At 43.0% G+C, this 26644-nt stretch overlaps 1 protein-coding gene and 1 long non-coding RNA gene across 7 annotated transcripts in view; one reads left to right on the plus strand and one right to left on the minus strand.

Moving 5' to 3' along the window:
• NFIA (nuclear factor I A) overlaps positions 1-26644 on the minus strand; it is a 607688-nt gene that overhangs the window by 509419 nt on the left and 71625 nt on the right. The window lies entirely within an intron of this gene.
• LOC107127321 (uncharacterized) overlaps positions 1-26644 on the plus strand; it is a 415876-nt gene that overhangs the window by 132223 nt on the left and 257009 nt on the right. For both annotated transcript variants that reach the window (XR_012419506.1, XR_001485013.4), the window contains exons 3-4: positions 1454-1627; positions 6230-8622. This is a non-coding gene — a long non-coding RNA (uncharacterized lncRNA). Of the gene's footprint in view, positions 1-1453; positions 1628-6229 lie in introns of those variants that run through there.

The raw sequence follows: 26644 nt of genomic DNA on the forward strand, positions 1-26644 counted from the left end.
AGCTATGTCGTGCCAGGCACTGTGCTGTGTATTGCACACATCTCAAACCTTGTGACAAACGTGTAAGGTATTTTTTTACATATTACAAATGAAGGAACTGGGCTCAGAAAAGCTGCATTATTTGCCCAAATTGCAGCAGTAATGCTGAATCCAGGTTAATCTGACTCCACAACCCATGTTCTTTTCACTACATTCCCATATCCTTGTTCCCCCTACTGTCCTCACTGGTCAAGGTGAGCTTGGTCTTCCACAAACAGGCTAGAAAAGTATGCTTACTTATCTTTAACTTTATGCTTTTAAACTAATTCTTACAAAATATTCTCTGGATAAGTCAAAGACAATGGGAATGTGTATTTCTAATACATTAATTATACTACATTATTGGTTTACACAATGCCATCACTTCGTCATCTTCTTTGACACAACATCCCCCTCCCCTCTAGTTTATAAATGAGGACGTTGAGGCACAAAATGGTTAAGTGACTTGCCCAAGGGGGAGATTTGTCCAATCATAAAGATGGGCCTGAACTTTTTCTACTTTGCATTCTGACTTGAAAGGCAGGAAACATATGCTCAAGAGGGAGATCTCACAAAATTTCATGTCAGATTGTGCTCTCGCTAATTTAATCCTGTCATTCCTGGTTATATCCCTTTGGAAAAACCACCACCAATGCTTTCTCTTTTGATATATTTACACTAAAAATATTCCCTGTACAAACCACCTCACTCTTTCACAAGGAGCTGACTTGGCCCTCTCCCCGGAAGTGGGTTGCACATCCACCCGGCCCACCCCCCAAACTCACTCTAGCTCCCTTCCAGTTCGAATTTATTCAGAACCTCCCTTTCTAGGAGGAAGCAAGGAGGGGGCAGTTATCTTTGTGGACTTGGGTCCTCCTGGACCCTTTGTCCTTGTGGTCATGTTTCAAACAGAGTTGAGGCTCCCCAAAGGGGAAAGATTATTTAAGTTTTGTAAATGCTGCCCTCCAAAAACCACTTCACATAAATGTTTCATGGCTTAGCCTCTGTGAGGCCAGAGCTGGAACATTCAGCTGTGAGGGTGTTTATATTTGTGGAACTCTCTTGAACATTTGCTGCGGGTTTTAAACAGCTGCTATGCTGAAGCTCTGGGGATAGGAAGATCATGAATATTCAGGTGAAGCCACCAGAATGAACAGCCGTTAATAGAATAAATGCCTAAACAGTTGTGTAAGGCTTATTAAGACCTATTGGGGCTGAGATAATAAATTCCCACTCTGACATGTTGCAACTACTGTCGCTTAAACACTTTGGACCACCTCTTCTGAACTGAAGGAAAAAATGATGTTAGTTCTCTGCGCGAACACAAAGAAACACCTGGAAGCCTTGGCAAGGGGATGAGATTTGGCAGAGATCTTTCCGTGTACCGATGCATCCTCAGGAAAATGATGTGCCATTCATTGTTCCTGTTGTCAAGGTTATCGCAATCGACTCCAGGCTGGAACGGGCATTGCTCTTGCACTGAAGAAAGTCTGTCCTGACTCCCTCAGAGTGCCTCAACGTCAACTGAGAGCCACCGTGAACCTCTGGGGCACTGAGCCTGGCCACCAGCATCTGCACCCCAGCCCATATGGCCTGGGCCTCTCCCTTGGTAAGCCTCTTCCAACAGGGTATCAGAGGAACCAAACACACAATTACATTGAACGCTTGCTTTTCATTCGCTTGCTCCATAATCCATAGCAGGGAACACAATGCAAAGATTGCAAATGTAAAAGTAACCTTTCCAAGTGGCAACACCTAGTGTGTTAAAAAGTCCATTGCAGACTGGGTTTGTAATATGCACGCTGTAAACATGGGGAATGTGGGAAACAGTAGAGAGGGACTATTTTCTCCTTTGGATGTTAGCTGTCACATTGCGTTAGGCTGAGCCAGACTCCTCGGTTCTGGCTCCCACAGTCACAAAGCATTAACCAAGGGTATACAGGGGAACTCACCCAGGTTCACACCTAGAGAAGACTCAGTAATATTTGATCAGCAACCTGCTGTCAATTTAGATAAACGGCATTTGACTTCAAATAAAGGTAACTAACTCAATGAAGGAAGCCTGTGCATAGAAGGCAGTGTTTGCTTCTCCCAGGCTGTCAGGGAGAGCTTGCCCACCCTAGCAGCGGTCGCTGATTTTCCCCACCTCTGAAGACATGATGGGGTCCTGCCAAAGACTCTGAGTCATCAGAATTCTAGAAGAGACAAACTCACAGCAAAGAAATGCGCATGTCTCAGTGTGGCTTGGGAGGAGGAGTAGATTTTAGAGTGATGCTGATGTAGGTTTGAATTGTGCTCTGCCACTCAAGGTCTGAGTGTCCGAAAGCAAGCTATTCCACTTCTGTGAGGTATAGTTGTCTTGCCTGTAACACAGGCATTATTCTACCGACTCACAAACTTGTCCTGAGAGTTAAAAAGCAAATAAACCACCTGGTTGAGGAGCTGGCTCGTGGTCGGCACTCCATTAGTGTGTTTATTCATTTATTCACATGAATCATGAACAGTTAATTCATTAGTTTGTTTACTTCCCTTCCTCCTCGTTCTTTCTACCAGTGACCTGAACAGGGTATGGTTTTAAAAACTCCCTTGCAATGCAGAGATTAGCTTTTTTCATATGCAGTTTCAGATGTCTCCATGCCTTTAATGGACTGGATAAATCAGAGATTTGCCTAAAAGTCAGGCACATGTAAGGGGACAAAACTTATATGCCCCTTTCCTTCAGCCCTCCATACTCTACTCTGCATCCATTATCGGTTACCTGGTTATCAATATAAGAACCAAATCTGTTTCAGAACCTTCTGTGTCATGGTGAAAGTTCCAGAGGAAAGAACAGATGGAATAAATTAATTAGTCAAAGCATGCTTACCTGGAAGGGGACTTATTTCCAGGAGTGGCCAAAGGGTAGTGGAACATGCAAGGGAAAAGGAAGCAGAAGTCCTTCAAAGAGCCCAAGGGCTAGTGCTGGGCATCATTCTTTATTTTGAATAAAGATGTATGGTTTTTGTTCCCATTAGCAAATAAGTCAGGAGGGGTCTGACAGTGATTGTTTTTCCAGAGATGGGTCAGAAAGTGACCCTGAAAATCTGTCCAAAGGGTAACACTCTTTCAGAAGGGGGGTGGGTAGGAGAGCCTTTAATGTGATCTCGATGGAGCTGATCAGACACTCGTCTGTAATGATGCCTCCTGGCAGGAGCTTGCATGGGGTTGGCTGGACAGCTGCCTTCGGGAAGCTCCTGGCAAAGCCTGCTTGCTTGGCCAACAGCAGGGGCCCAGCTGATCAAAGCCCAGATCGTACTGCTTCTCTTTCTCTCCTTTTCTCCTCCTCTCGATCACGGACTAATACTTATTTCATCATGTCCCTGCTCCCTGTCCTTGGCACCCTTCAATGTTGACTGTCACTCCTGGGGTTCTGATTTGAAAAGTTCCACTCCAGGATGGAGGACTGTAAGAATGCCACACTGTTATTTTTATCACACAACAGGTATGTACTCTAGGCAAACTTACACAGAGTAGAAGGCCCCTCAAAACCCCAGATTGTGGATTTAATATACTAAAAATACCTGTCCTCCCACCTCGATTCCATCCCAGGTCTCTGTGTCACATGAATTCACTGTCATCATCTCTCCTTCCCTCTGAACTTGAACAAACAGCAAACAACACATGTTTTTTATTGCTCTTCTGGAAAAGAAGAGCTGTTTCCAATGACAGCCTATGCCAAGCAGAGTCCCTCTTTTTCCAAGAGGTTTTGGGAATGAGTGAACTTATTTTCAGCCAACAAGCAGGAAAATAAATGCCAAATGGAGGTTGCTTCATAGATAACCAATGCAGGAAGGGACCTGAGAGATCATGGCCTCTGACCAGCCAATGCAGGTGAGGAAATTTGGGGCCCAGAGGTTAAAAGATTGCCCCATTGCTAGGGAGGATAGGAGAGAGCCAACGCTCCCACTGGGAATAATAATGAGGATAAATTACATTTACTGAAGCCTTTGTTTTAGATGCAGGCTTTCTGTCATTAATCCTTAACAACCCTCTCATATTCAGGCGAGGAAACACCACTGCAGGTGGGAAGTTAGGTAACTTACCCAGGGCTACACAGATAGTGAGCAGCACAGCTAGGACACGTGCTTGGGCCAGTTTGGTTTCAAGGCTGATTGCTTCACAACTCACCCTCCACCACCTCCCATCACTCCCCACTTGCAAGAAGTCACTGAGTCCAGAAGACATCCAAGGATTCTGTACTTGCTCTCAAGTGGAAACAATTGGATCAAACTTCCCATATGAAGTTGCCCAGTTTTCCTGGGCAGAGCCAGAGTAGGGGAAGTAGGGACATGGATCTCCTGTGCTGAACCTTAGCAAGCAAGCCTATGGCATTTGCTTAATCTCTTGCCATCTTACTTTGCAGTTGTGGTTAGAGGTAATTTTAAATATGTCCCAGATGTGACTAGAGGGTAGTGAGCAGGTCTCTGGCATGGGAGAGCTGGGCCATGTGTGCACCAGCACCTTGAGCTGGCTCAGGAAGTGGGTCTATCAGCTGAAAGGTAACAAACTTCCTTTTCCCTCTGGCCAGAGGAACCACAAGGTGGAATGGGAGAGGGGCCTGCAGCTGGCTTGAGTTGAGTGGCTGGGAGGAGAGGGCAGCTGCCAAAGGAAAAGCAGCCCAATGTTCTGCCTCTGTGAAGTCTGCTGGGGTATGCATGGGTTTTAAAGTCAGGTAGATTTAGGCCTGCCACTTTACATCTATAGCTGGTAAGAAGTTTTGATTCCTCTGAGCCTCAGCATTCTCATCTGTAAAATGGAGATCTTTATTTGCCTTATAGGGCTGTTTTGAGAATTAGAGAGAAAGTATGCAAAGAATCGGGAGCAGAAAATGTTGGCTATTATGTTAGTATTTTTGGGCAGGAACAATAATGAAATCAACAGTTTTTAGATTTGTATTTTTCTCCAGCTCTCTCTCTTTCTATTCAACAGCTCCCAAATTTTAAAAAGAACAGATCCCAAGGAATACTCTTAGGTTTCCTGAGTAGGGTTGATGGCTAGGGGTGCCAGTTGCTTTACTGAAAGAGAGATACGGGGCATGGTGGCGGCGGCTACAGGAGAGGAATGGGTGTAGAGAAGTTGCAGGAAGAAGGAGAGAGGGAGGAGCAGCTATACCGAAAGGTGCTTTGGGGAACCAGAGAGATTTCCAGGAATGAGTTAGAGGAGGTTTTGCTTTATCATATAAAATGGGAACCACCTCCTCTATCTCCATGAAGAAACTTTTGGTAAAACCTGCATTATGCTTCAATGCTTTCAGAGTACGCTTTGTGATACCTGTTGCTAACAGGCTCCAGGATACGAGTGGCTCAAAGTGACTCAGTTATACTCAAGCTGGTTTCAACAGTCTGTGTGCTGGGAAGGGTTATTCTTTATTCTTTGGCTACTGCCTGGAGTGATCAGCTGAACTGACAACATAGGTGCCATTATCAACTGACAGGGAGGACTGGCCTTTGGCATTCAAAGAGCTTTTTTCCCCTTGGTAAACTCCATGAATGGGATGATATTGGTGGTGGTATGTATAGGTATGTATTGATGAAGTTCAATCTTGGGCATTTGAATCTGGAATCTTTGAAAAACTTCAAGGAAGGGTCAGCATTTTTCTTTCTTTCTTTCTTTTCTTTTCTTTTTCTTTTTTTTTTTTTTTTTTTTGAGATGCAGTCTCACCCTGTCTCCCAGGCTGGAGAGCAGTGGCGCGATCTCAGCTCACTGCAACCTCCGCCTTCTGGGTTCAAGGGATTGTCCTGCATTTTTAAAGATGTCTTCCTCAGCGGTATATATTGAGTTAAGGTGTGTGAAGAAGGAAGAACTCATGGGAGCTTTTTTGGTCCTGTAGTATGCAACAGATGAGAGTCCTGGTTGTCTGAGAGTAATGATAATCAGTGGATCCTACCCTCTGGGGTCTTGGAAGGAGGCCCACACAAGGTGGGGAGTGGAGAGAGAGTGCCCAGGCTAGGAGTCTCAGCTCCCCCACTCTCTTGTGACTATTGCCAAGTCGTTCAGCTTCTCAGGTCCCTCTGCTGTAAAGGGTATCAATAGTGACTACCAAACTGGGTCCTTGGGAAGATTTAGTAGGTTATCATGAAAGTGCATTGTTAACTACAAAGTGCTACATGAATATACAGTTTACAATGATAAGGCTCTGGACTCAACCTTGACTCTGATGCTTTCTACTTAGGTGACCCTGCACAACACCTGTGACCTCTCTGAGCCTCAGTTTCTTTGAAGGAAAGGAGGGGCAGCAACACAAACTCTGCTGAGTTGTCGTAAGGATCAGAAGAGCAATATTGGCAAATGTGTTTCATAAATGATACAGTACCATAACTGAAAAAATCTCCTGCAACTGCTTTTACTGCTTACAAATTTTAGTATCAATGTCATGTAGATTAAAAGAAAAATGGAGCCCTTATATTAAATACTGCAGAGGGCACACAGCCTTTTAATGCCTTCTAACACTCATTTCCAGTAAGGGGATGACTGTAAGCCTTTCTGAAATGAAACACTCTTCCATAGCATTTTATTTGAACCTAATTTTACTATGTGCCTAGTGTGTACAGAGTTCCTCTATGGCTAATACATGACTCACCCCTCAAGCTTTTCCAACAACAGTGAAAAGTCGTAACTATTTGATTTCCCCAATAAGGAATTATTAGCAGTAATAATCTTAGAGAATATTAGGTTAGGTGCTGTGATCCCAATTCTCAGGGGAGGCCCAGGCTTGAGTACAGTAAATATTTTATAATAATCCCCTGGCTAAACAAAACATATGCAGAATCCTGGGACTCAAGGTCTGGATTGTAGCTGCCTCAGTGAATCAAGTCACTCGCCTCTGGCTTGGTCATTCTAGCTTGGGTGCTATGGATCTGAACTTCTAAAATCTGCAAGACAGAAGGCTCTGCAAACTCCCAAATTCAACATATCCCAAATCAAACAAAGCATCTATTCCATAGACGTGACACCACCAGCTTTCCAGTTTCTAAAATTCAAGATTTCAGTGTCACAACTGACACAACCTTCTCACTTATTAAGGCCCATCAGGACTGGCCTATGTCTAGCCAGGCAGATCACCTAGTCAGCATTTGCCATTTGTCATGTCCTTCCATTTTTGCACCCACTGTCCCATTTCAAGCCTTCATTATTCTCAGGTGAACCATGGACGTTTTGCTTGTTTTAAAAAATCTCATCTGGATCTCGTTATTCTAGCACCTTTAGTGTATCCTTTGTACATCACTCTCCACTCATGTGCCATGCTGGGTTTCTAAAGCACAGGTATGAGCATCCCACTAGCCTGCTCATAAGCTATTCATGACTCCCTAGTGCCTATAGGGTAATGTTTACAATCCCTGGCCTGGCATTCTAGGACCTTCATAATCTGATCGCTATCAATCATACCTTGTTCTTTAGCTATATTCAACTACTTGCTGTTTCCTAGACACACTTTGCTTTCCTTCCTCTCTTCCTTTGTTCATGCAGTTTTATTCACATGTGAAATCTCTGTCCATCTTCAGGGAAGATGTGAAGAAAGACACTTCCCTCAAAAAAGTGTCTTTTCCATAAGAATCCCTTAGCTGGAGCTAAATGTCTTTTTAATCTATATGCCCACAGAACTTCCTGCATCTTATACCAGGCCTTATTACTCACACTATAATATAAAATACAAGGGTCACAGGTAGGAGGCAGCACAAAGGATACTTTCTTGTAAATGTCACATCTGAACCCTCCCTTTAAAGAAGATTATCCCCTATTATTCTCTTTCATAGAATTTCATCATTTCTCTGTAAAACATTGAACTGTGTTCATAGTTTATATTTGTTCATACACCCATTATTTAATATTCGCCTTACCTATAGCACTGCAAACTCACTTTGGGAATGGACCGTGCCTGTATGTTTATGTCTATCACCAGGGCTCAGCAAAAGTGCTTGGCTCATAGCATATGTTAAATAAATACTACTTAAGTAAATAAACAAAGAATGAAATACCTGCAACTCTACCTAGATTGACAACTTCTTGTGGATATTTTTGCACTTCACTGCTCCATCTATCCCAGTCCTTTTGCTAGTAGATGCCCAACCAATGGTAATTGAATTGGATTTTAACATTAAGTCTTCATTTCTTTCTGTTGAGTGAGGAAACTATTGTGATCAACTTGTTGCCCTTTTGGTTTGTTCGTGAAAGAAAAGTCATCAAAGAGTAGGCAATAAGGTAGTCTTTGCTTGCATTCTGGCAGACTTATGCATGGGAGGTTCCCAACATGTTTCCCAACAGAAAGCCTTTTCATGGTAATGCACATCTACAAAGTGGATGTTAGTTGCAAAAAGATAATCAACAAATCTCTGACAAGAGTCTGTTTATACTGCTACTGTCAAGGGTAGTCATGTTAGTTTAAGAAAGATATTTTGCCTTCATTCTAAGTGTTCACACATGAAAATGTTGTCAGGTATGGTTTCTGGCTGTGAAATTAACACCTGCAGAAATTTATATATGTGTTCATATTGTGGATGACCCATAACTTTAATGAGGGCAGAACATAATTCATGTGTGAATAAATTGATTCGACAAATTGTTCAACCATTCATCTATTTGTTACTATTTTGTACTTTAATCTTTCATTCATTCGTCTGCTCACTTGACAAGTACCAGAGTGTTAATTGTGGGCTTAGTAGAGTGAAAGCTATAAGCTCACACAAGAGGTACCAGTACCAGCCCTCAGTGAGAGCTTAGTGTGCATAAAATGATCACAGAAGGCTTTATGGAGAAGTCAATACATAAAAAATAGCTTATTTCCTTTAACAAACCAAGGGAAAAATGGGATCTTTGTTTAGTTATTTTATTTTATTTTATTTTGGAGAAGGAGTCTCACTCTGTTGCCCAGGCTAGAGTACAGTGGTGCTATCTCGGCTCTCTGCAACCTCTGCTTCCCGGGTTCAAGTGATTCTCCTGCCTCAGCCTCCTGAGTAGCTGGGATTATAGGCTCCCACTACCACGCCTCGCTAATTTTTGTATTTTTAGTAGAGATGGGGTTTTGCCATTTTGCCCAGGCTGGACTTGAATTCCTGACCTCAAGTGATCTGCCCGCCTCGACCTCCCAAAGTGCTAGGATTATAGGCATGAGCCACCTTGCCCAGCCTTTTGTTCAGGAATTTTATATTGCTCTTTTCTGTTGGACCCATTTGGTCATTAACCATACTGTGTGTGTATGTTTACATTATGTATATATAGGTACATATGTATACGTTGTATGTATACATTATGCATGTGTGTGGGCATGTATACAGTAAACTAGCCATGCCTAAATTCTGGCTGTGAAGGAAAAATGGAGGAAATTAAAATTTCTAGTTTTCAAAATCCATTATTTATGAAATTTCTTTAAACTATAGAACTCATCATTAATAGTAATCTACTGTGTGGTGAGCCAGCACAGTATATAGTCAGGCGGAAACACTGGCGGGAAACCAGGGTAGGAGGCACAGCCTGGGTCACTCGACCGTCTGTCTCTAGCGAGTGTCTAGGGCTTTGAGTTATGTGATATAAAAATCACTGGCTTAAATTTATCTCTGTTGTCTTTCTTTCAGCGTTTTCCTTTGATTTTCAAAGTTTTGTTTACTAGATTCATGTGTTTAGTCTATCAAGAAGCAATCAGAATACAACTAGCAACAGACATTACTCTCCATGCATAAGATCCCTTCAGATATACAAGAATCTGCCAGTACCCAGGTGAAGAAGAAACAGCTGTCACTTGCTAAAGGGTCTCCTGGAACCTTTTCTCCAGATCACAGTTAGTGAGCAGAGCCCTAAAGGGATCTCAGGCATGTCTGAAACGTTTTAGGCCCATCACACAGTGTATAAAATGGTGAACATTTGACCAGGCGCAGTGGCTCACCCCTGTAATCCCAGCACTTTGGAGGGCTGAGGCAGGTGGATCACCTGAGGTTGGGAGTTTGAGACCAGCCTGACCAGCATGGAAAAACCCTGTATCTACTAAAAATACAAAATTAGCTGGGTGTGGTGGTGCACGCCAGTAATCCCAGCTACTCTGGAGGCTGAGGCAGGAGAATTGCTTGAACCCAGGAGGCGGAGGTTGCGATGAGCTGAGGTCGTGCCATTGCACTCCAGCCTGGGCAACAAAAGCAAAACTCTGTCTCAAATAAAATAAAATAAAATAAACTGAACATTTATGTTACACCACCAGCAAAAGAATAAAACCCCATAATTATTATGGAAGATTTCTACATTTCTTTAATTGCATTTCCTCTGCCCTCATTGCCCTCAGCCCCCTTGAGGTAACCACTCTTCTGGATTTGCAGGTCTGCCCTTATTTTCTGAATGCCATAGAGGGCAATTTGCTTTGTATGAACTCTAGATTCAGTTACTCAGCAAAGAGAATTTCCAATTCTTCGGGATTTTCTGCCTTAGATGATGACTAAATTCCTTTTTTTATTAGTTGATTTGACCCCCTGAAGATAAGTTAAATTTGACTGGGGTATTTAAGTATGTGGATTCACCTTGAGTAAGTTGTTCCACAGAGACCACGGCCAAGCTCTCCATTAATTCAGTTCACTTATGGTGAGCAGCAGTAAGATTGGGAGGAACCAGGAGGATGTACAAATGGAAAACTAAGGGAATCCTAAGGGAAAGCTAATGAGAAATTTTGGGAACATAATTGTCATCCAACTATTTTAGGGACTGTCATTCCCCTTCATACTCCTGGCACCTAATGGCTCATCAAGTGTTCTCAGTTCCGCTTCTTAAATATCTCTCAGCTCTGTCCCTTCCTCTTCATCTGCATATACAGTGCCTTAGTGTATTCGGGCCCCAGTTGGGCCCGTTCTATTGTAGTAAGTCCTTCTCATTGCCTGACTCTACTCTCTGCTCTCTTAATTCATTCCTTTCACTGAACTCAGAAATATCTTTCTAAAACACACATCAGAGTAGGATACTCCATTTTGCTTGACACCTTTCTGTGGCTCCCCATGGAGGTCAGGATACAATCTAGTCTCCATAGTCAAAGTTCCCACTTGCCTCTGCAGCTTCCTGGACCAGTTTTCTCTACTTCTCACCCCTGCTCCAATTATGCTGAGCTCCATTCAATGTCCTCCTCTCATGTTGATGTGCCTGTGGCTGCTGTTACCTCCTGCTTGTCCTTCAAGGCTTAGGTATACTATCACTTTTTCTGGGAAGCCTTCCTTGATTGGCTGTTTTTGAGTTCTCATGACACCTCCAGATTCTTCTACCTTTGCACTTGATAAACTGCCTCTAAGGTTTTACTAGTTTGTCTCTCCCCCTTGACTGTAGGTTCCTTAGAAGGTAGGGACTGTGGGGTTTATTTCTGAACTACGGCACCCCCCACCCCCACCATGCCTGGTCTAATCCATGCTTGTGAAACAGATGAATGCATGCATGCATGCATGAGTGAAACTAATGGAGCACAGTTGAGAGTTTTTCCCCCTCTTGCATGTAAGCTCCAAGAAGGATGAGGTTTTTGACTGTTTCATTCTTTGCTTAGCCTCTGCACCAAGAACAGTGTATGGCACATAACTGGTGCTCAATAAGCAGTTAATGAGAGAGTGAACTATGACTTTTTCTGTGTGGCTGCAAAATTGTGACTTTTTCTTGGTGACGGTGGATGGTAATTCCAGGGAGACTGTCTGAGGCACCCATTCCTGCCCTCTGACTCACCACCAGGAGGCTCAGTACTGTGCATGCCTCAAGTTCATCAATCAGGTCTGACAGCATGATTGACACGTTCTCTCTCCACTGGACAAGTAGTTTTCAAAATAGCAGTGTCTGAACCACCTGGGAAACAATTGCACCAGAGTCACCCAAGGTGCATGTTAATATGACAGGTTCCTGGGTCCCACAGCACACTAGCTGAATCAGAATTTCCAGAGTGGCTCCAGGAATCTGCATTTTTGCTAACTTTCTACTTGTTTCCTGTAGATTCTAGGTGCTCTAGAAGGGTAGTGAACATTCTAGCTGCTCTAGAAGGGTAGTGAATACCCATCACTATAGAAGGTCTAGAAGAGGTTGGGCAGCCGAGGACTGATAACACTGGGCATTTGTTTGACTCTCCCACTGCACCTCCTAAATAGCAAAAGAGTAGCATCGTCCCTGGTCCAACAGGCACTCAGTAAAATTTGCTGAAAAGAATGGATAGATTCCAAGATTTGTTCATACAAAATTATGTAAACACATGTAACTGTTTATTCATTATCTACATGCTCAGTGATTTATATGAACCAATAATTAGTCTGTTTTTTTTGTTTGGACTTGAAATTCTCTTTATGTTCTCAAATAACACAGCTGATTTTAAGCCATTGCATTTCCCCTCTAACACTTTCATAAAAGTCACATTTTTCTGAGTATTACAAAATTCCCTTAAAGAGGAATCCCTTCAAGTTAGTTCGTGTGAAGTTGACCTGGAAAAGGGAAAATGGGTCTTGAAATTGAGGAACCACAGTTATAACTACCTTAACTAATTTACAAAACACTCTCCATGAAAGAGGATGTAAAGAAATGTAAACGTGGTGTGCACAACATAAACGATTTCTTTCATTAGACAAAAGATACCTCTTGTTCCTCTCTATAGTCGGCATGTTTTATCTTTAGTGTTTACAAAGCATTGGCATTTTCAAGAATATTATTCAGATCACCTTGATGCTTTCCCTCCTGGGATCTTCTTTCCCAATCAATAGAAATGCCAGCAGCAGAAAGAATCAAGAAATCCTTGTTGAGCTGGGAATGCCTTTTCACAACAAGCTGGGAGGATTTCCTGACTCGTTTATCTTTGGGATTTTCAGCAGGTGACCATGAATTCCTCCAAAGATGAACTTTTTGATCTTTTGATATGTATAGTACACAGGCAATCACTTTTACCCCTCTGGGTTTCACAAATTTCAATATCTGCATTTTCTATTGATTTAGATGTTTAAAGGAGATGATACAAATACTGTAACCCAGATAATGATCACTTTACTCTTCAAAAATATTGCCCAGGGTACTGCTGATTATCATTACCTCTCTGTATCTGGTCTCTTTCACTTCAAGGTAGGGAACTACGTATGGTGGGTTGAATGGCTGCCCCTGTGCTGACCCCCTGCACTCCCTCCATCCCCCGCCCCGCTCCCCCCAACAAAATATGTGTCCACTTGGAACCTGAGAATGTATTCACCTTGAATCTGTGAATGTGAGGTGGGAGAATAGGGTCTGGAGGCTGGGAACATAAGACCGATTCATGCTGACTTCCTAGAACTAAATCAAATGGAAACACTTCAGCTATGACAAGAAATATCCTCTCTGTTTACATAGGGCATACACTGAGTAGATGACTTTGTGACTTTACTTCATCCTCTTCATTTACATAGGGCGTACACCAAGTAACCAGTGGAAACCTCTAGAGGGTATTTAAACCCCAGAAAATTCTGTAACAGAGCTCTTGAGTCCCTATGCTTGGGCCTTCTCCCACCCTGTGGAGCATATTTTCATTTTCAATAAATCTCTGCATTTGTTGCATCATTCTCTCTTTGCTTTGTTTGTGCATTTTGTCCAATTCTTTGTTCAAGACGCCAAGAACCTGCATACCCTCCACTGTAACAAGTATGACTTGATTTTCAGCAGGGATCTTTGTGGTGTAATTTAGTAAAGGATCTTGAGATGAGATCATCCTGGAATATCTGGGTGGGCCCTAAATCCAATGACAAGTGTCCTCATAGGAAGAGAAGATACACACAGAGGAGAAGGTGGTGTGAAGATGGAAGCCAAGACAGGTGATACCAGTTGGAGAGCACCAAGGACTACCCGCAGCCACCGGAAGCCAGGAGAGAGGCATAGGACTGTTTCTCCTTCAGACCCTCCAGAAAGACCAAACCTGCCCACACCTTGATTTCAGACTTTTGGCCTCCCACATTGTGAGTGAATAAAATTTTGTTTTTGAAGCCCTCTGGTCTGTGGTAATTTGTTACAGCATTCCTGGGAAATGAATACACTGTACTTTGGACCCACTATCTCCCAGTCACTACCATATCAGTCTCATTAGGCTAGAATTAGCCTGAAGTTGACACCTCCTGCTATAGTAAGAGGGGTTTTACTCCAGAGTCTATGCTGGGCATCAGGGCCTTTAGGGACAACCATGGTCATCTTCTGGTGGAGAAAATGGAAAACAAGCTAGTACTTGTTGGTCATTTGTTATTCGTCAGGTGTGTTGAGAGATTTACATGCATTACCTTAATCTTCACAGTAGATCTATGTTTGAAGTCAGGTCTGTTATTTTCTTCCATTTTCTAAATGAGAAAACGGAGCGTCAGGGGATTTCTCACGTATGAATTTAGGGAATCATACCATCAAGGGTGGGGCGGAACTCCTAACCTGGATCAGTCTCATACCAAAGTCTTTTCTCCGTATCATAGAAATTATGGGGAAAACAAAGAGAGCCCCTTGAGGGCCAGGGCCATTCTAAGCTGATCTTCGACATTAATGAATGCATTCTTAGAGATCTGTGTGACTTCTTAGATTCTGGAAATCTCTCTACTTGAGAAGGGGACAGTGGGCTAACTCATGAAAGAACTCTCAGGATGAGTGACTTAAATCTCATTCTTATTTAATCCCCCAAACAGGATTATGTGATAATCATGATTAACACTTTTACAACGTACTACAAGTCATGAGATACGGAGGCTGCTCATGAAGAGAAGAAACCACCAACATCACATTTCAAAATCTATTGACTTTGTGAATCACTTTGCATTTTAAACTGTATCTTTATCTTAGAAAAAAATGTTGATGAATGTCTCTCTAATTTCTGTGTAGAAAGGAATTTTTAAAATCCTTAACATTAATGGAAGGAATCACAAAGTAAAATGTAGCTAGGTTCGACTTCATAAAAATTAACTGCATGTCAGAAAGTACGTTAAACAAAATTAAAGGGCAGACAAACATCTGGGGAAACACTTGCAGCAAATATAAACAAAGATTTAGTAATAATGTAGGATTACTTTATACATATTGATAGGACAAACAATATTATTCTCCAATAGATAAATGAAGCAAGACATTAACTATCTCAATGATTTTTAGAAGGTGTGTTCAGCAGCAGAAAGAAGCATCATAAAATGCTAAATCCACAAGGTAAGCTGTACAATCATGTTCAATATACTAATGAAAGGTAACATTTATTCAGGGCTCATCACATGCCAAGCACTGCATTGTGTGCTTCCCATGCCTTATCTCCTTGAGTCCGCAAGATAACCTAATGGGGTATGCACTGTCAGCATTCTCATTTTATATATGCGGAACCTGAGGCTCAGAGCAGTGGAGTGACTTACTTAATGTCATGCAACAAATCCCTAGCACAGCTGGGACTCAAACTCAGGTCTTTCTCTGAAGTCATAATTCCTTGTTTCCAGTGGCTTAGTATGTTAAGTCACCTGGTGCTGGGCCCCTGCCTTTTGCTCTTTATACCTCTCATTGTACCTTGCAGATAATTCAGCCTTCTGAATTGTGGGAGGCAGAGTAATTTATTGCTTAAGATAATAGTTTTAGGATCAGAATGCTCTGGGTGGCCCTGGACAATGTAACTGCTCCCATCTTCGGTTTCTTCACCACAGTAAATTGTGGCAAGGATTAAGTGAATTTGCATGCTTGGAGGGCTTAGGTCATTTCCTAGGACATAGAAGATGATCAGAAAATGGCAGGGAATACTGAATGGAATGGCATCGTACCACTTTGTGTGTAATAAGGCAAAATTATTTGTTACTTTAACAGTTGGCACTAACAATATTTTGTGTGTGTGTGTGTGTGTGAGTGTGTGTGTAAGGGGAGGAAATTGTCTTTGAGGGAAAAAACCCTTGATGACTCACTAAAGGTATCTGAGATCTGAGGGTATGAGTGTTGTAAACCTAACCTTCAGAGATCATCATCACTCCTCTCCCTCCTCCCTTCCAGAAAAGAGAATGGTTTAAACAGTTGCATCTGAGAATATGAGATTTTTTTTCTCTCTCTCTTGAGAGGGGAGAGAAGAGAAGAGTACAAAGGGGTAGAGAATTATGTGGGGTGAGGCTGAGCTGGTGGGAAGGAAGGATGTGAGCAAAGGGTGGTCTGAGTGAAAAGTCACCTGCAATCTTCTGCTTTTAAGATGGTGCCACCTTTTACATTTAGTGCTTAACCTGATGTTGTGTTGCTGCGTCATTACTCCCTCCTCGTCTCTCCATATTGCAGTGACATCTATCAAAAATCTACTGAACGCACAAGTACTTTGCAAGAGCTTTTATATAGATAGAGATGACCTCTCTCATGGACAGGTGGACATGGGCCGAGGCAGAGATGGCACTTAGAAAGGACCTTGTAGACCTGGATGACCGTAAGAACACAAGTCCCTCCACGAATCCTTAGAAATCTTAAAATGTCAGTGGAATAAGTGGGGATTCACACGGATTAGGAAGAGCCAGTGGACCTCTACGGATATTTGGTTCACCTTTGTTGCCTTCCTGTTCTTTGCATATAATAAATGCTCAGCAAGAATTTCTTGAATAACTGAGGAGAACAATAAAAAGCCTATCTATGTGGCTCAGACTCTAATTACATCGGAGTTCGCAGACGGGAGAGACCCATGTGCTAGCGGAAGCAGGGAAGCCTTTGTTCAGAAGGTATCACTTTTGACACCATGCAGAGCTGACCCAACAGCAAGCTTTTCTGTTGTCTCTGTGTTGATAGGAGCAGATGAATGGAGAGTATTGGTGAAGCCGGCCAGCTCTGTCCCTGGTTAGAATCTAGTATTGGCTATTTTGGACATCTCTGGAGATACTTGGATATAGTGAGTGTGGTCAGAAGTGGACAGTGCTGCTGCAATCACAAAGGAAAGAGGACCAATGGGTTCATTTTGGATGGGAGCAGACAACTCCAGGATCCAGTGCAGGTGGTGTGGGCACAAGGGAAGAGGAGCAGGATTGCCCTTGCACATAGACAGGACAGGATTTAGCCACAGAATGGTCACCTTGCCTGTTGCCTAGGAAAGGGCACTTAGGATGCCTCTCAGTTGGAAGATATTCTCTCCAGATGGAGTCCTCTGCCTGTTGGCAAAGTCAACAGCATTATTTGGTAATATTTTGATGTGCTATTTATGTGGAAAGGGGGCTTATTGACATATCTTTCACTTCATGCACAAACAGCTCTAACTTTTCTTTCTGAAAGGGACTGTTGCAATGAAGATGACAAACCTCAGAAGGGCACTGGGCGGAGGTGGCAGGGGGGCAAAAATGGGCAGGGCATGGGCTTGTGCCTAACACCATGTGTCCTCTCTAGAGTGTCCAGCCCTGGGTTTGATTTGCATTCAGGCTGCATCTTTGGTTGGTGAAGCTGGACTCGTCTGTCATTCTGACGAATCTGGCAAAAGCTCCAGACAAGGGGTTTCAATGAAGGCAAAACACTTTGGAGGGCTGGAATGGGAGGGGAGGGCTTGGGAGAATTACTCGGGCGGAGGGGGGAGTGGGTTCATGTCATGTATTTGCATGTTCATTGTCTCCAATTGGGAAACAACAACTTCAGAAAAGCAAGCAAAGAGATTCACATTATTTTAGTGATCCTGAAAAACTTGCACATTGCTGCTAGGAAATGTGTGCTTTCCCTCCATGCAGCATTTGTTTTAAGTATTTAGCGTCCCTACACAGTTGTAAGTTCACTTGCCCGTTCTCTCTCCCTCCCTCTCTCTTTCTCTCTCCCTCTCTGTCTTTCTCTCAATTACTTTAGTCAGCACAAATTTGGAGGCAGAACCAAATCTAGTAATAGCATATCTCATGTTGCTATCAATTTTCCGCCAGAAGAACATTTCGGGACACAAAGTCCTTTGTCTATTTCCAGAAGCTCGATTCAATGACATTACATAAATGACTACAACACTATAGCATGTTCTGCACCGTTTCAAATTGTAACCTAAAAAAGGGAAGAACCTGGATCGCAGCCAGGGTGTAATGATTTCAGTTCTTAAGAAAATCCAGCAACCATTACACTACATTCAATATTTTCTTGCTGTGGAAATTTAAGATTCGACTCTAATCAAATAGCAACCCCCACCTCCTCATCCTCCATTTTGCTATGGTTCCTGTTACTAACTGGCCTCCCACGTCTGTTTTGGCTTAAAAAAATAAATAAGTTTACAATATGTTTTTAAAAATTGGGCTGAATCAGACAATTGTATATTTTAGAAAATGAAGGCAAAATGTAAAACAGGCTAATCATGATTCCAAATTCAATCTTCAGGGCCCTAATTGATCCCATCCCAAAGGTAACATTCTATCTTAATTGACATGCTGAGATGGTTACAATTATGTAAAATAAAACTGGGCTGGTTGGAAACCCCATGTCTTCTTGTAGAACAGGAGATGGCCAGCTTTTATAATAGTTGATTGCAAAAGGATGCAACCACTTTGCTCATATTTCCTATTTTGGTTTGGCCCTTGTACATGTGCATTGAGGTTCCCCCACCCACCCTTTAAATAAAGTATGGACTGCAAGGGGAATTTGATGCCATTATATTTTCCTTGGGGTTGAGGGAGGGCTCTTAGAAAGGGTCAACATTTTCAATATCTATTTTTTAAGTCCTCTGTGTGTGTGTGTGTGTGTTTGTGTGTGTGTGAGAGAGAGAGAGACAGAGAGAGAGAGAGAGAGAGAGAATGAAGCTGACATTTCCATATTTGTTGGCCAAGTGATTTTTCTGTGCGATTGTGACCGCACGCATGAGCTTGTGTTCAGCCTCGATAGGAAACAGATGGCAGTGAGTGTGGAGATCACACGATGCTGGGCCCACAGGATGGACTCACAGCCCTTCCAGGATGCCCATGAGGAGGCGTCACCCTTTTTCAGATCCTGCCAGACCTTGTGCCTCCCTGCTGAGAGCACCCTGAATGGGAGGCCAGGGCTCCCTGGGGTGATGCTGGATGCTGAGGAGGCAGGAAGGCGGGAGGCCTGTTTATGCAATCAAGAGAGGCAGAGGCCTCCTTCGATGGCAGGGAACACCTGTGCCTCTTGGCATCTTGCCTCCCTGGATGGGTGAACGAAGCAAGCCATGTGCATGGTGATTAGTATTATACACCCCCTCCTGCCAGCAACGCCAGCCATGGGAGTGTTGTGAACATCACATGTCCGTCTAGCTCACCCCTCTATCTCTCAAGAATGTGGTCTGTGAGCATCCCCACTGACCCTGGCTTAATTCAGAGCCTCAACACGTCTCTCCCAGATTGTTGCAATGGATTTTCTCACGGCTTCCTGTCTCAGCATCTCTAATTTGTGTAGGAGCCAGAGTTGTACAAATCTGACAATGTGACTTCCCTGCCTAAGCCTTTCCACAGCTCCCCAACTGACCCCAAATAAAACACAGCCGTTGTTACTTATTTATGTAATTATTTGTTTAATGCCTATGTTGGCTGCTGGTTTACTCCTATACACATGGCATGGAGCACTGTGTTGGCGGGGGCCTCAGTAAATGTTTGTTGACTGAATAAAAAATTCTTCCTTGAGAACCAAGGAAGACTGCACCTCTAGGGCATTATATAAGTGTGCTAATACATTTTTCCCTTAGCACCATATCAATGCCTTAATCAATATGTATCACCTCCTCCAGGCCCAGGTAGACAAACAGTGACAGAAGCATCCTTTGGGCAACGAATCCAGTCTGGACATGCTTAGCTCTTCAGGAAGGAACTTGGACAGTAATTAATAAGTGGAAAATATTCTATTTTGTGCTTACTTTTTCTAGATTTTAAGGACCTCAGGGCTGCGTGGGTCCTAGACTACCTTGTTCAAAAAACTAATTTTCTAGAAGAGGAATTTTCTGAGCCCCGGAAAGGTTATGACTTCCTAGGTGACCTGTACTCAGTTATGGGCAGGGCTGCGCTGAGAACCAGGGACTTCTTGTACCATATTGGGCAGGGGCCTAGGTTAACTTGGGAATAAGCAAAATCTCTTCATGGTACCTCCATTGATTTCATTTCACTTTTACACTCCTCCTCCATTCATTTCCTATTTTTATGTTACTTATGCTCAAGGCCCCCATGGGGCCTGTTCAGAAGTAGGCTGGGACAAAGGAAGGAGAGTGGACCCCTGCAGTCAGAAAGACCTGGGTTCAAATCCAAGCTCTACTACTTCCTCCCTTTATGAACTTACACAATTTACTGAGTTCTCTGAGCCTAAGTTTTCTCATGATAGTAATCTCATGGAGTTGTATGAGGATTGAATGAGGAAACATATGAAAAGCCCCTTCCATATCATAGAAGCTTAATGAATATTTAATGCCTTTTCCTTCCCACAATTCTTTACCCCATCAACACTCAGCCATCTTGAGTTTCTGTGCCATACTCTCTGCCAAGTTACTTATACTACTGCATGTCTTCCCTTCTTTGCTTCCTCTTTGCACATATCCCAAGATAATATGTGCGTTTCAACAGGATCTTTCTGGAATAATTTATAATAATTTTAATTTTATAATAGATATATGTTATATATTATGTAGCAAATTTGTATATATTTACATATTTTCATTCTATAAAAATAATTTTTTTTGTCAAAAAGATAAATAGAATCCTGTGGTCAATAGGTGAATAGAAAGGATGTGGCCTTTGGAATCAGACATGACTTTGAATCTCATGTGTCAAACTAATAGTGACATATCCTTGGGAGGGCTGCTCTAACTTCTGAAAATTAGAATTTTCTCTCCTGTAAAATGGGGGTGATAGTTTCTACCTGTCAAGCCTGAAGTGAGGATTAAATGGAATGGTGGCCCCATGCCTGGTACCAAGGAGCCCACAGGAAATATAGGGTCCTTTCTACTACCTGGTGCAGTCTGGGGCCCGTAGGACATAACCCCAACAACTGATTGTTGAATTCCATTGAATTTCTAAACCCTAAAGGATTGATTTTAATGTAGGGAGTGGTGGAGGAGAAGTTACATAATATGCTAGGAAGTGGAGATAATGAATGTACGCCGTGGGTCACTCTGGTCCCTGGACGAGTCACAGCCACCCACTGAATACATCCAGCATCCCTTATGGGATTTTCAGCCTAGGTGTCAACAGAACATATATATTTTATAGTAAACAACATGACAGGGTGGCCTAGGCTGACAGCCACAAGAATGCTCACAATCGATACATTCTCAAGGTGGAGTAGAAGGAGCTTTTCTTCACTTTTTTTTTTTTTTTTGAGACGGAGTCTCGCTGCATCGCCCAGGCTGGAGTGATCTTGGCTCACTGCAACCTCCACCTCCCGGGTTCACGCCATTCTCCTGCCTCAGCCTCCCGAGTAGCTGGGACTAAAGGCGCCCGCCACCACACCTCCTACCCTAGCCTCCCAAATAGCTGGGCTAATTTTTTGTATTTTTACTAGAGACGGGGTTTCACCGGGTTAGCCAGGATGGTCTCAATCTCCTGACTTCGTGATCCGCCCGCCTCGGCCTCCCAAAGTGCTGGGATTACAGGCCTGAGCCACTGCACCCGGCCAAGGAGTTTTTCTTTTAGGCAGGGCTCGTAGGACATTCTTTCCAGGTGACACTAGCGTGTGAGGTGGGCCTTGAAGAGAAGACAACTGATCAGAGTTTGGAGAAGACTCCATTGGTGGGAATGCAGAAAGGAGGGGCTCTCTTACGGCCTCCTGAAACATGTCTTACAGTTTATCTGGAAGCAGAATTGTTAGTGGGGTCGGAAACTGGCGGAGTACAGCTAACTGGAAATTGTCCATAACTGACATGCACTGATGCTGTTATTCCTGATCCCTAATGTCTTGGATGTCACTTTTCTAATTCCACATGTTGGTTACAGTACTACAGAAGGAGGGGGTTGCTGAATAGCGTCAAACTAGAAAAGCTGTTCGTGGGTGGACACACCAGCTCTGACACTTGCTTCATTCATTCAGTCATTCTTTCATTCACATTTTATGCTGATTATATGCCAGATATCTTCTTTGGCCAGTAGCATAGCAAGGGTAAATGGTATCCATTGCTAAGGTACTGTATCTGTTCTGTCTCTCTCTCCACCCACTTGGCCCATGTTGCTCTAGAATTTTTTTGTTTTGTTTTGAAATGGGGTCCTGCTTTGTTGCCCAGCCTGGTCTTGAACTCCTAGACTCAAGCACTCCTCCTGCCCTAGCCTCCCAAATAGCTGGGACTACTGGCACATGCCATGGTGCCTGGCTTAGGTTCTGAAATTGTCAAGAGTAGCATCTTTGTGGTAGCTTTATATGCTGGTTCCAGAGCTGTGTGTCCCCCTACTACTCTCACCCCATGTGCCTGTATTTGGCACTGTGAATACCACAATGATGTACAAGACATAGTCATGCTCTCAAGTTTTCTGACTAAGGCATCAGATGAATTGAGAGAAAAGAGAGTCTTATCAATGCTATGATCTGAGGTACCAGAAAAAGAGAATTGAAACCTGATTGTGATGTCAGGAGGACTTCTTGGAGGAAGTGACGTCTGAGATGTGGCCTGGAGGAAAAGTCTGCAAGAGTAATTTAGGTGACATGAGGAACTACTGTGTGCTGGGCACTATTCTAGCTGTGAAGTTTACAGCAGTGATGAGTAAAATAAAGTCTCCATACTTAAGGAGCTTTCTTTCTAGTAGAGAGAGAATGAGAGGCAGAGGGAACACCATGTACATAGAACTGGAGGCGTGATTAGGGAACAATATATAATTCAGCATGGCTAGAACTTAGCGTCCACGGAGGAGGAAGCAAGGAGCGGGTGGTTTAAAGAAAGATAGGACTGAGAGGTAAACGTGCGTGTGCATGTGTGTGTGTGAGTGATCGTGAATGGCCTTGCTGTGTGTGGAAATGATCATGAATGACCTTTCATGCCAGGCTAAGGAGTATGAACTTTGCTCTGAGGACAGCAGGGAGCCATTGAAGAGTTTAAGTGATGAAGCGGCATGATCACATGTCTCTCTTAGAAAAAGAAGTGGCCCCAGAAAAAAAAAAAATCACTCCAGTTACAAGAATGAAAATAAATTGGAGGGAGAAAATTGTGCAACCTTGAAATAATTATTTAACCTCTCTGAGCCTCAGTTTCTTCATCTGTAAAAGGCGGTACTGTCCATCTAACAGGGTTGCTGTGACATTAACTAAAGTCATAGCTCTGGCATCACTTGGTCCAGTGTACTCTTCATGTTTCAAGATGATTCCTTTTTAAAAAAAATTAAAAATTTTAAATTTTTGTGGGTACACAGTATATTTATGGGGTACATGAGATATTTTGATACAGGCATACAATGTATAATAATCACATCGGGGTAAATGGAGGTATCCATCACCCCAAGCATTTATCCTTTGTGTTGCAAACAATCCAATGATATACTTTTAGTTATTTTAAAATGTACAGTTGTTATTATTGACTATAGTTGCTCTTTTGTGCTATCAAATACTAGGCCTTATACATTATATATGTATTTTTTGTATCCATTAACCATCCCCACTTCCTCTGTGCCCCGCGCCCATTACCCTTTCCAGCCTCTGGTAACAATCATTTTACTCCAAGATGATTCCTTTTTAAGAAGCCCCAAATGCTGAATGGATTTTAGTCTACAGCTTTGAGAAAGAAGCCAGGATGAGGCTGGACTGGGTCAGGGTTTCCGATTGACATCAGGAGTACAGACATTCAGCCCTGAATTCAGAAGAGAGTTAACGATGGCTGCGGTGTGTCTAAGGATTAGTGATGGAATAAGAGGTGGAGTGGTGGTGGGACGGAGAGAAAAATTGCTACTTTGAGACAAATGGCAGAATCCCTGTCAAAGAGAAAAGCCTTTGTCTCCAAACACACCTGCAAGGGTGTGTTTGATCATAAAGAGGCTCTGTAGCTGCTGGGCACAGTGGCTCAAGCCTATAATTCCAGCACTTTGGGAACCTGAGGCCGGCGGATCACCTGAGGTCAGGAGTTCAGGACCAGCCTGGCCAACAGGGCAAAACCCTGTCAAAAACAAAAATTAACTGGGCGCCTGTAATCTTAGCTACTCAGGAGGCTGAGGCAGGAGAATCACTTGAACTTGGGAGAGAGAGGTTGCAGTGAGCCAAGATCAAGCCACTGCATTCCAACCTGGGCGACAAGAGCGAGACTCTGTCTCAAAAAAAAAAAAAAAAAAAAAAAAAAGGTCTGTGGCACAGCCAGGAAGAGCTGTGGGGAAGGGATGAAGAGAAACAGACACAAAGTATCTGGGAATTTGGGGGGTTGAGAGCAAGGCAGAAAAATCTAGAGGTAGGAGAAGGAGGGAGAGAAGGAGAGAGAGAGAGGGAGAGGAGGAGGAGGAGGAGGAGAAGAAGAAGAGGAGGAAGAGGAGGAAGAGGAGGAAGAAGAGGAAGAGGAAGAGGAAGAAGAAGAAGAAGAAGAAGAAGAAGAAGAAGAAGAAGAAGAAGAAGAAGAAGAAGAAGAAGAAGAAGAAGAAGAAGAAGAAGAAGAAGAGAGAAACAAACAGCAGCAGAAAGAACACCAGGGATTCTGAGGAGAAGGTAAGCAAGTGAGAAACTCCAAGTGGCAGGTATGGTGCAGAGATTTTAAGAAGAGGAATGTCTAATTGCTTAACAGTGACTCAGGTTGTGTGTTGTGCTATTCCGTTTTGTAGTGCCCCTTCCCTGTTCTATAGTCTCAGTAAACTGTTCAGTAGTGATGTTTGGGGTAAATCCAAGGGGAAAGTGGAATTTTGTATTGGAATCCGCATGGAATGGAAAGAAGAGGACAGATACAAGAAGGAAAAGCAATAATGTTATCTAGATTTAGTAGGAACAAAAAATCTGAGTATCAAGAGATCAAGAATGTATAAACCCTGTAATCCACAGAAATCTTGGGGGAGAGTATTAGATTGACTGTGGAGTGGGAGTGGGGGAAGTATCTCAGCAATTTTGTCAGAACCTTAAATAACAGAAGCGATGCCAGCTGACATTTGAATTGCATATGGAATTTGCCGTGACCATTCGCAGAAGCACCAGGAAGAGTAGGTGTGGTCTTCTGGGGAAAGCACCAAGCAAGCACCTGAGTTACAGCCTTACGCACTTTTTCTACAGTTAAAAAATGTTATCCATCACCCATTCAACCATCTCTCTGTTCACCCATCCATTCATCCACCTACCCACCCACCCTTTCATCACTTCTATCTCTTTCTCTCACTGTTCTTTAGAGCCCAAACCGATAAAGTGAAAAAGTACAGGAAATCCTCTCCTATTCCTTAGAATTTCCACTGAAAAATGTGAAACTTTAGACCTCTTTGGACTCTTCTTGTTTCACAGGAGTTTCTTGATAGTTAACCTGCACTGCCAACAGGATCATCCTAAACAAATGTGTACGGCTTCTTCCTTCACAGTTTGTGACCTAGATGTGGGTTGAGGACTTCAGGACTTAATTAGAATCCATTTCTCCCCATTTTGGTGGTGATTGAATAATATAACCTATATTTCAAATCCTCTTAACTTGACCTGAATCTGTTATATTTTCCCCCTAACTATTCAGATTAGTTTAGTTTTTTTTTTTTTTTAATAGAGATGGGGTCTGGCTATGTTGTCCATGCTGGTCTCAAACCCCTGGCTTCAAGTAATCTTCCTGCCTCAGCCTGCCAAAGTGCTGGGATTGTAGGCATGAGAGACACTGACCAGGCCAGAATGGCTTAGAATAGATGTTTGGGAGATTCTGTCTTCAGGCATTAGAAGAAAATGAACATTTTTTTCTTGAAAGAATCCCATTCATATTTATTATCCATCTTCATGTTATCCAAAAGCATTTAGATGGATAAGCTTTATTTTATGAGCAAGTTATTGAGGCTCCCAACATGGGTTTAAACATGTTGTGGTGAACAGGTCTTTGCATTACAACTCCATGAATCTAATCCTGAATTTTAAACTCTAGGGCACAGATGATTTTCAAAATAAGTCGAAGCCAAGTGTCCAGACTGGGGTTCTGCATAGTGTGGGGGAGTCTGAGGTCATATAATAAAGGCAGAGGCAAACCTTAGCAAGGCCATGTGGAGAGAAGCACCTGGAAGCTGTAATGATTGCTTGGCTTCCTGTTCTACAGTCCTTTCATCCTCCAGGTGCAGCCACTTACTCCGCACCTGTGGGCTGAGCCTTGCCCTAGAATATGGAGTCAGTCCTGCCCCTATTTAATGATTAGTACCCAGTGACTCAGATTTGCATCCTGGTTTGCTTAGTTTTCCTAGAGTTTATTCTATCCTGATCTCCTGTTGTATATGAAGTCCAGTTTCCTGGGAACTGGTTCTCTGCACCCGCTTCCCCCATCCCAGACCACTTGCATGTCTGGATATTGCCAATGCTGTTGAAATCAGGATGTCACTTACAACTAATGCTTCGAAACGCCAGCTGCTTCTCTGCCTACATTTTCCCTATTTCAAGCATTTTCTTCATGTGTTCCCTTTAACTGGGGTTTGTTTAATCTCTGGATCCTGGTTCATTTTCTTCTCTTTCTTTGAAAACAACACTATGTTTTTTTGAAAAACACACTCTTTCTTTTGTGCATCACTCACTGTACTACCCAATGCAAAATCCCAGGGAAGAGCAAGGAGGGGTACTCTACTCCTGGGGGTGATTTGGGGGTGGCTCCACAGAGGAGAAAACTTGAGCC

Source organism: Macaca fascicularis, chromosome 1 (genome assembly GCF_037993035.2).
Source record: "Macaca fascicularis isolate 582-1 chromosome 1, T2T-MFA8v1.1".
Taxonomy (NCBI): domain Eukaryota; kingdom Metazoa; phylum Chordata; class Mammalia; order Primates; family Cercopithecidae; genus Macaca; species Macaca fascicularis.